A 9530-nucleotide genomic window follows, 5' to 3' on the forward strand; every position below is an offset into this window, starting at 1 on the left:
AAAGATACCATAACCCTGGCAATTGTGTTTTGATTTTTTTATTTAGACCCTGGTTGAGAATTGTACGTCTCCTGACATTTTAAAATGGTCAAATAGTATCCCACAGCCCAAAAATAAATATTTGCTAGTGTTCTCTAAAATGGCTGCTAATTGATAGTTGATTCATACGTACATGTGCAGCAATCTTCAAACTAAGGCCTCTCCTGACCCGATCCCATAATTGAAAGCTCGCAATCGCATGCACGATTGTGAGATTTAATATTGTTTACATTGGAACGCTCCAATGTAGACAAATGTAACCCGGCACGAAAGGGTTAAAGTGATGGTAATATCTCCCCTTTATAAAAACAGATCCGGAATGTTAGTGATATTTTAGATTAAGTTTAATTCATCATTTGTAATGAAGATGTGCTATAACTTACTTTTTATTTTTCGGTGAGCTAACAGTTCTCCAATTAGCGCTCTAGTTACAACAAAAGTGCCTTAAGGGGATAGTGCTGATTGGAGTAGGGTGACAAGACATCCCCGATTTTAGGGGACAGTCCCCGGATTGAGGAGATTGTCCTGTGAAATGTCCCGGCTCCTGTTGTACTGCAGCCAAGCGCTGGGTGGAAGTGATCGTCCTGATAACTTCACTTCGTCCCAGCGTATGGCAGGCAGCGCACAAGTCAGGAGGGAAGAGCTTGTGTATGTGTGTATATGTATGCTTGTGTATGTGTATATGTGAATGTGTGTATATTTTTGCATGTGTGTATATATGTATGTTTGTATGTGCATGTGTGTATATATATATATATATATATATGTGTGTGTGTGTGTGTGTATGTGCATGTATGCATGTAGGCTTGTGTTTGTATATGTATGCTTGTGTGTGTATGTGTGCATATTTATGCTTGTGTGTGTTTATGTATGCTTGTGTGTGTGTGTATGTGTATATATGTATGCTTGTACGTCTGTGTATGTGCATGTGTGTATATGTATGCTTGTATGTGTCTATATGTATACGTGTGTGTGTATATGCTTGTATGTGTGTATATGTATGCTTATGTGTGTGTATGTATGTTTGTGTATATATATATGTATGCTTGTGTGTGTGTATATGTATGCTTGTGTGTATATGTATGCTTGTGTATGTGTATATGTGAATGTGTGTATATTTATGCTTGTGTGTATGTGCATATGTGTACAGTATTTATGTATGTTTGTATGTGCATGTGTGTATATTTATGCGTGTATGTGCATATGTGTACAGTATTTATGTGCATGTGTGTATATTTATGCGTGTATGTGCATGTGTGTATATGTATGCGTGTATGTGTGTATATATATATATATGTGTGTGTGTGTGTATGTGCATGTATGTATGTAGGCTTGTGTGTGTATATGTATGTGTGTATATGTATGTGTGTGTATATGTATGCTTGTGTGTGTATGTGTGCATATGTATGCTTGTGTGTGTTTATGTATGCTTGTGTGTGTGTGTGTATCTGTATATATGTATGCTTGTATGTCTGTATGTTCATGTGTGTATATGTATGCTTGTATGTGTGTATATGTATACTTGTGTGTGTGTATGCTTGTATGTGTGTATATGTATGTGTGTATATGTATGCTTGTGTGTGTGTGTGTATGTATGTTTGTGTATAAATATATATATATATATGCTTGTATGTGTGTGTATGTGCATGTGTGTATATGTATGCTTGAGTGTGTGTGTGTATATGTATGCTTGTGTGTGTGTATGCTTGTGTGTATATATATATGTATGCTTGTATGTGTGTGTATGTGCATGTGTGTATATGTATGCGTGTGTATGTGTGTATATGTATGCTTGTGTGTGTATGTGTATATGTATGCTTGTATGTGTGTATATCTATGCTTGTGTGTATGTGTATATATATGTATGCTTGTATGTGTGTGTATATGTATGCATGTGTATGTGTGTATATGTTTGTTTGTGTATATGTATGCTTGTATGTGTGTATATCTATGCTTGTGTGTTTGTGTATATATATATATATATATATATATATATATATGTATGCTTGTATGTGTGTGTATATGTATACATGTGTATGTGTGTATATGTATGTTTGTGTATATGTATGCTTGTGTGTGTATGTGCATGCATGTATATGTATGCTTGTGTGTGTGCATGCATGTATATGTATGTGTGTGTATATGTATGCTTGTGTATGTGTATATATGTATGCTTGTGTGTAAATGTATGCTTGTGTATATGCATGTGTGTATATGTATGCGTGTGTGTGAGAAATTGTGAGAAATAACGTGTGTGTATATATATATATATCATACAATCACTATATACAGATAAGTCCTGAGACAGCGCTCATTTAGCCAGACACAAACATAAAATGTCAAAAGCCTACAATGGGGGTATCACAGTATAAACATCCTGAATGCTGATGTAACACAGTACCTTGGGGGCTCCAATACAATCACTCCATAAACCCATACCAAATACACTGCATATATAATTTGAGGAAAAATTGCTAATAAAATAGTTTTTTTCCCATTTGTCAATAAATAAAAAATGTCCCCGGATTTTGAATATCTGGTCACCTTAGATTGGAGAACAGTTCAAACCTTTAGTTTACAGAAATTTTTTTACTTTTGAAGTGGGCGGCGGAGCACAGGGTATTTGAATTTCATATCTATATTAACCCCTTCCCTATGGGGACTTTCAAAGAAGAGGTTGCCCAAATTAACGGAATTTCTTTTAGCATTTTTACTATTACTCTATTTAAACAGAAATAGAGCATTGCTTTTTTTTTATTTACCTGTCGAAACTATTTCTTTTAAGTAGAAAAACCAAGGTATTGATCTAGGCCCATTTTGGTATATTGCATGCCACCATTAATGATCATCAAATGCAATCATAAAAAATTGTTAACTTTTTCGCAAACTTTGGGTTTCTCATTGAAATTATTTACATACCGCTTGTGCAATCATGGCACAAATTATTGTAAAAGCTTCTCTGGGATCCTCTTTGTTCAGAAATAGCAGACATACATGGCTTTGCCATTGCTTTTTGGTAATTAGAATGCTGTTAATGGCAGCTGCCAAACACACTTCTATTATTCCACAGAGTGAAGGGATTAATCAGGTATTTTAGAAAGTTAATTTTAGCTTTAGTGTAGATAGAGATTACCCTCCCACCACCTGATTCCTCCCAAACAGCTCTCTTCCCTCCCCCATCCCCCACTGGTCACCACCATCTTTGGTACTGGCAGACAGTTTGCCAGTATGCAGTTTAGTATTTTGTTTATCTTTTTATGCAGTGTGGTTGGTTTACATTTTAAATATAAGTATTTTTGCAATATATTTCCATGAGTAACAAGGATTCTAGTAAAAGTTACTGTTAAGCGGTATATACATAAATGATGTTCGTGCCCCATGCACCAACATTCAAACACCACACTGCTAACCCTCTGAACAGGCATGGTGTTTGAATCTTGATCCTCTAGTCACACACAGCATATGAGCATATATTACTTTTACTAGAAGCATTTTTGCTAATAGAAGTATATTGCAAAATAATGCTTTTATTTAAAACTGAAATGTATTCATGCACATTTCAATTTTGACCTTTATATCCATTTAAGAAAAGTAATCTTTATAGGCAATTTTATTTAAAATCTGTGATATCATATATGTAAATTGCTGCACTCCATGAAATACTTCTCAGAATTTCATAAGTCTGACAATTTCTAAGAATTTTATAAAGGATATTGAAAATGTTATTTTACAGAAAAATTATCTAAAAAAAAAAAGACACCAGAATTAGTTAAAAATCATGTAATTTCATACATTTTCCATAAAATGTTTAAATGGGATATGGTACGTAAACATTTTCTATTTAAGTCAAAGTAAGGTCATTTTTAGTACCTTAAAAATTGAGAAACTGGAGTGGATTGTGATAAAAGTCCATTGACTGCAAAACAATGCACATTTTGCTAAGGACATTTTTAAATGTATTTAACAATTTTGTGTAGATCTTTTGCAGTGCTTATTTGCATATATATAGAAGGTGTAAATATGTGTGTGTGTGTGTGTATATATATATATATATATATATATATATATACTTAGATACAAATGAAACCTGCTCAACGGAGCGCCCCTGGGGTATGTAAAAACAAATCCTGAGAATATGATAGGCACTAATAGAGTGAGGGTATATGTGAAAAAATATATAAATGATATCCTAGGCGGCAAGCAAATATTCCCAGTGCGTCTGCACATGCACAAAATAGCAACAGTCCATCCAATGTAGGGAAAAATAAGCGCTCCAAGCCCACAGATATATAAAAGTTCAATTTTATTCCAAACTTGTTAAAATCATACAAGATAGATTAAAAAGTGGTAAGCACAGTAGTGCAAAAACAGGTTGTAGAACAGGTGCAAAAAACAGCACGAAACGTTTGCTGTTTTTTGCACCTGTTCTACAACCTGTTTTTGCACTACTGTGCTTACCACTTTTTAATCTATATTGTATGATTTTAACAAGTTTGGAATAAAATTGAACTTTTATATATCTGTGGGCTTGGAGCGCTTATTTTTCCCTACATTGGATGGACTATATATATACTTAACATTCTTTTAAAACTGAATCATTGTCACATCTTGAGCTAAGGGTTGTGACACCATGGTGAACATAGATCCTGGTTGACAATGACTATAGACAGTCACACCCAAAATAGTAAATAATAGTAAACATGTTATCTATTTACCAAGATAACAACAACACAATCATTGATAGTTTCAGTCTTGCAAACTGCCTTTCATTTTTAATTTTACATTTCTGAGCAGGGGATTTAAAACATTAAAGGAACAGTTTTCCCCAAAACTTCCTCTCCTTTAATTTGTTCCCAATGATCCATTTTACCTGGTGGAGTGTATTAAATTGTTTAAAAATAGTTTCTTAGCCTTTATATAGGCATTTTAAATAGCTGATTTAGCCTGTGCTATCCCTGTAATGAATATATCATAATGGTTTGTTCCAATTGTTGCTGTTTATATTTGTGGCAGTTCATATATTCTAACACTAGGGACAAGCATGAGGTATAACAGTGAAATGGGTGTGTTATCTTCAGTTAATAAAAAAGTTCTTGAAGTTGAACAATGGTGCCTTCATGAGTTCTGTGCATTCTATAACAGAAGATCTTTACATGGTGTCAGAAGTAAACAGATTTATTTAAGTTTGATTGTCATGGCTGCAAGCAGACAGCAAGTGCCTCCTATGGACTTTGATAAAGGCAATGTATGTAAGCACTGGACAAGATGGAGAGAGCTCATGGAATTATTATTTGCTGGCCCCAGGGCCGGCCTTTGGGCAAGGCGGTCAAGGCGACCGCCTCGGGCCCCACAGTCAGAGGGGCCCCGCAAAGGTTAATTAAAATTATTATTTAAAAAAAAAAATTGCCCCCTTTTTTTTGGCGCCTTTTTTATTTTTGCGCGCAATTTTTTTGCAGGCAGGGGTGAGAGGCCAGTCCACGCTCAGCAGCACACATGGCACAGGCTGAAAACAAAAGGTAAAAGGCGGAAGCAAACAAGACAAACGAGATATAGTACCGGTAGCTTTCTATTGCTATGGTAGCAACAAACTGACAGGCTGTGTACTTGAAACATGTCTCTACACTACCCGCGTGTGGAATGGATTCGGGACCGGGTGTACAGCGCATTTGGGCTCACGGACCTATCCTATTTTGAGGACCTGCTGAATCGTAACAACGGGGAGCATGACTCGAGGAAAAGCTCCTGAGGTTTCTGAATGACATCTCTACCGAGGAGGGGGCCTCAACTTTGCTGGTATGGTATTCAAGAGAATGGTAGAGGAGGAGGTGGAGGTAGAGGTTGGTAAGTGATCATGCAATATGTGCAGTTTATAAATATGTATGTTTAGCCATATAGATAGGGAGCTCATAGCCATAGGTGCTTGATCACTGTGTACAAACAAATAACCAACAGAGCGGTATTTGTATAGCTACAGGTGAGGCTTCACAAACACTATGATTAAGTCTCTTTCAATTGAAGAGCTTATAGCATAAGTTGGGACATACTAATTTTATTGCAGGGGGGGCTGGCTGGGGGCATAATTTTATTGCAGGGGGGCTGGTTGGGGGCATCATTTTATTGCAGGGGGGCTGGCTGGGGGCATCATTTTATTGCAGGTGGGCTGGCTGGGGGCATCATTTTATTGCAGGGGGTATCATTTTATTGCAGGGGGGCTGGCTGTGGGCATCATTTTATTGCAGGGGGGCTGGCTGGGGGCATCATTTATTGCAGGGGGCTGGCTGAGGGCATCATTTTATTGCAGGGGGGGCTGGCTGGGGGCATCATTTTATTGCAGGGGGGGCTGGCTGGGGGCATCATTTTATTGCAGGGGGGCTGGCTGGGGCATTATTTTATTGCAGGGGGGGCTGGCTGGAGGCATACTTTTATTCATTTTATTGCAGGGGGCTGAGGAAATCATTTTATTGCAGGGGTTGGTCTGGGAGCTTAATTTTATTGCTATGGGCATCATTTATTGCAGGGGGGCTCAGGGCATTATTTTATTGCTGGGGGCATCATTTTATTGCTGGGGTATCATTTTATTGCAGGGGGCTGGGAGCATCATTTTATTGCAGGGGGGGCTGGGAGCATAATTTATTGCAGAGGCATAATTTATTACAGAGGGGTGCTGGGAGCATCGTTTTATTGCAGGGGTGCTGGGAGCATCATTTTATTGCAGGGGTGCTGGGAGCATCATTTTATTGCAGGGGGGCTGGGAGCATCATTTTATTGCTAGGGCATAATTTATTACAGAGGGGGGCTGGGAGCATCATTTTATTGCAGGGGTGCTGGGAGCATAATTTTATTGCAGGGCTGCTGGGAGCATAATTTTATTGCAGGGGGGCTGGGAGCATAATTTTATTGCAGGGGTGCTGGAAGCATCATTTTATTGCAGGGGGGCTGGGAGCATCATTTTATTGCTGGGGCATAATTTATTACAGAGGGGGGCTGGGAGCATTATTTTATTGCAGGGGTGCTGGGGGCATCATTTTATTGCAGGGGTGCTGGCAGCTTCATTTTATTGCAGGGGGGGCTGGCTGGGGGCATCATTTTATTGCAGGGGGGCTGACTGGGGGCATAATTTTATTGCAGGAGGGCTGGCTGGGGGGCATAATTTTATTGCATGGGGGCTGGCTGGGGGCATCATTTTATTGCAGGGGGGGGCTGGCTGGGGGCATCATTTTATTGCAGGGGGGCTGGCTGGGGGCATCATTTTATTGCAGGGGGGGCTGGCTGGGGGCATCATTTTATTGCAGGGGGGGCTGGCTGGGGGCATCATTTTATTGCAGGGGGGGCTGGCTGGGGGCATCATTTATTGCTGGAGGGATAATTTTATTGCTGGGGGTACCATTTTATTGCAGGGGTGCTGGGAGCATTATTTTATTGCAGGGGGGCTGGGAGCATCATTTTATTGCAGGGGTGCTGGGAGCATCATTTTATTGCAGGGGGGCTGGGAGCATCATTTTATTGCAGGGGTGCTGGGAGCATCATTTTATTGCAGGGGGGCTGGGAGCATCATTTTATTGCCGGGGCATAATTTATTACAGAAGGGGGCTGGGAGCATCATTTTATTGCAGGCCGGTGCTGGGAGCATCTTTTTATTGCAGGGGGGCTGGGAGCATCATTTTATTGCAGGGGTGCTGGGAGCATCATTTTATTGCAGGCCGGTGCTGGGATCATTTTATTGCTGGGGCATAATTTATTACAGAGGGGGGCTGGGAGCATCATTTTATTGCAGGGGTGCTGGGAGCATCATTTTATTGCAGGCCAGTGCTGGGAACATCATTTTATTGCCGGGGGCCTCATTTTATTGCAGGGTGCTGGGGGCATCATTTTATTGCTGGGAGCATCATTTTATTGCAGGGTGCTGGGGGCATCATTTTATTGCTGGGAGCATCATTTTATTGCAGGGTGCTGGGTTATAATTTTATTGCTGGGAGCATAATTTTATTGCAGTGGGCTGGGAGCATAATTTTATTGCAGGGGGCCTGGGAGCATCATTTTAGTGCTGGGGCATAATTTATTATAGAGGGGGGCTGGGAGCATAATTTTATTGCAGGTGTGCTGGGGGCATCATTTTATTGCTGGGGGCATCATTTTTTTGCTGGGAGCATCATTTTATTGCAGGGGGGCTGGGAGCATACTTTTATTGATAGGGCATAATTTATTTCAGAGGGGGGCTGGGAGCATCATTTTATTGCAGGGGTGCTGGGAGCATCATTTTATTGCAGGGGGGCTGGGAGCATCATTTTATTGCAGGGGGGCTGGGAGCATCAGTTTATTGCTGGGGCATAATTTATTACAGAGGGGGGCTGGGAGCATAATTTTATTGCAGGGGTGCTGGGGGGAATCTTTATTGCTGGGGGCATCATTTTATTGCAGGGTGCTGGGGGCATCATTTTATTGCTGGGAGCATCATTTTATTGCAGGGTGCTGGGGCGTAATTTTATTGCTGGGAGCATCATTTTATTGCAGGGGGGCTGGGAGCATCATTTTATTGCTGGGGCATAATTTATTACAGAGGGGGGTTGGGAGCATAATTTTATTGCAGGGGGGCTGGGGGCATCAGTTTATTGCTGGGAGCATCATTTTATTGCAGGGTGGTGGGGGCATCATTTAATTGCTGGGAGCATCATTTTATTGCAGGGTGCTGGGGGCATCATTTTTTTGCAGGCCGGTGCTGGGAGCATCATTTTATTGCAGGGGGGCTGGGAGCATCATTTTATTGCTGGGGCATAATTTATTACAGAGGGGGGCTGGGAGCATCATTTTATTGCAGGGGTGCTGGGAGCATCATTTTATTGCAGGGGGGGCTGGGAGCATCATTTTGTTGCCGGGGCATAATTTATTACAGAGGGGGGCTGGGAGCATCATTTTATTGCAGGGGTGCTGGGAGCATCATTTTATTGCAGGCCGGTGCTGGAAGCATCATTTTATTGCAGGGGGGCTGGGAGCATCATTTTATTGCTGGGGCATAATTTATTACAGAGGGGGGCTGGGAGCATAATTTTATTGCAGGGGTGCTGGGAGCATCATTTTATTGCAGGGGGCATAATTTATTACAGAGGGGGGCTGGGAGCATAATTTTATTGCAGGGGTGCTGGGAGCATCATTTTATTGCTGGGGGGGCCGGGAGCATCATTTTATTGCAGGGGGGCTGGGAGCATCATTTTATTGCTGGGGCATAATTTATTACAGAAGGGGGCTGGGAGCATAATTTTATTGCAGGGGTGCTGGGAACATCATTTTATTGCTGGGGGCATCATTTTATTGCAGGTGCTGGGGGCATCATTTTATTGCTGGGAGCATCATTTTATTGCAGGGTGCTGGGGGCATCATTTTATTGCTGGGAGCATCATTTTATTGCAGGGTGCTGGGGCATAATTTTATTGCTGGGAGCATAATTTTATTGCAGGGGGCTGGGAGCATCATTTTATTGCAGGGGGCCTGGGAGC

The sequence above is a fragment of the Bombina bombina genome, chromosome 1, assembly GCF_027579735.1.
Source record: "Bombina bombina isolate aBomBom1 chromosome 1, aBomBom1.pri, whole genome shotgun sequence".
Lineage (NCBI taxonomy): Eukaryota > Metazoa > Chordata > Amphibia > Anura > Bombinatoridae > Bombina > Bombina bombina.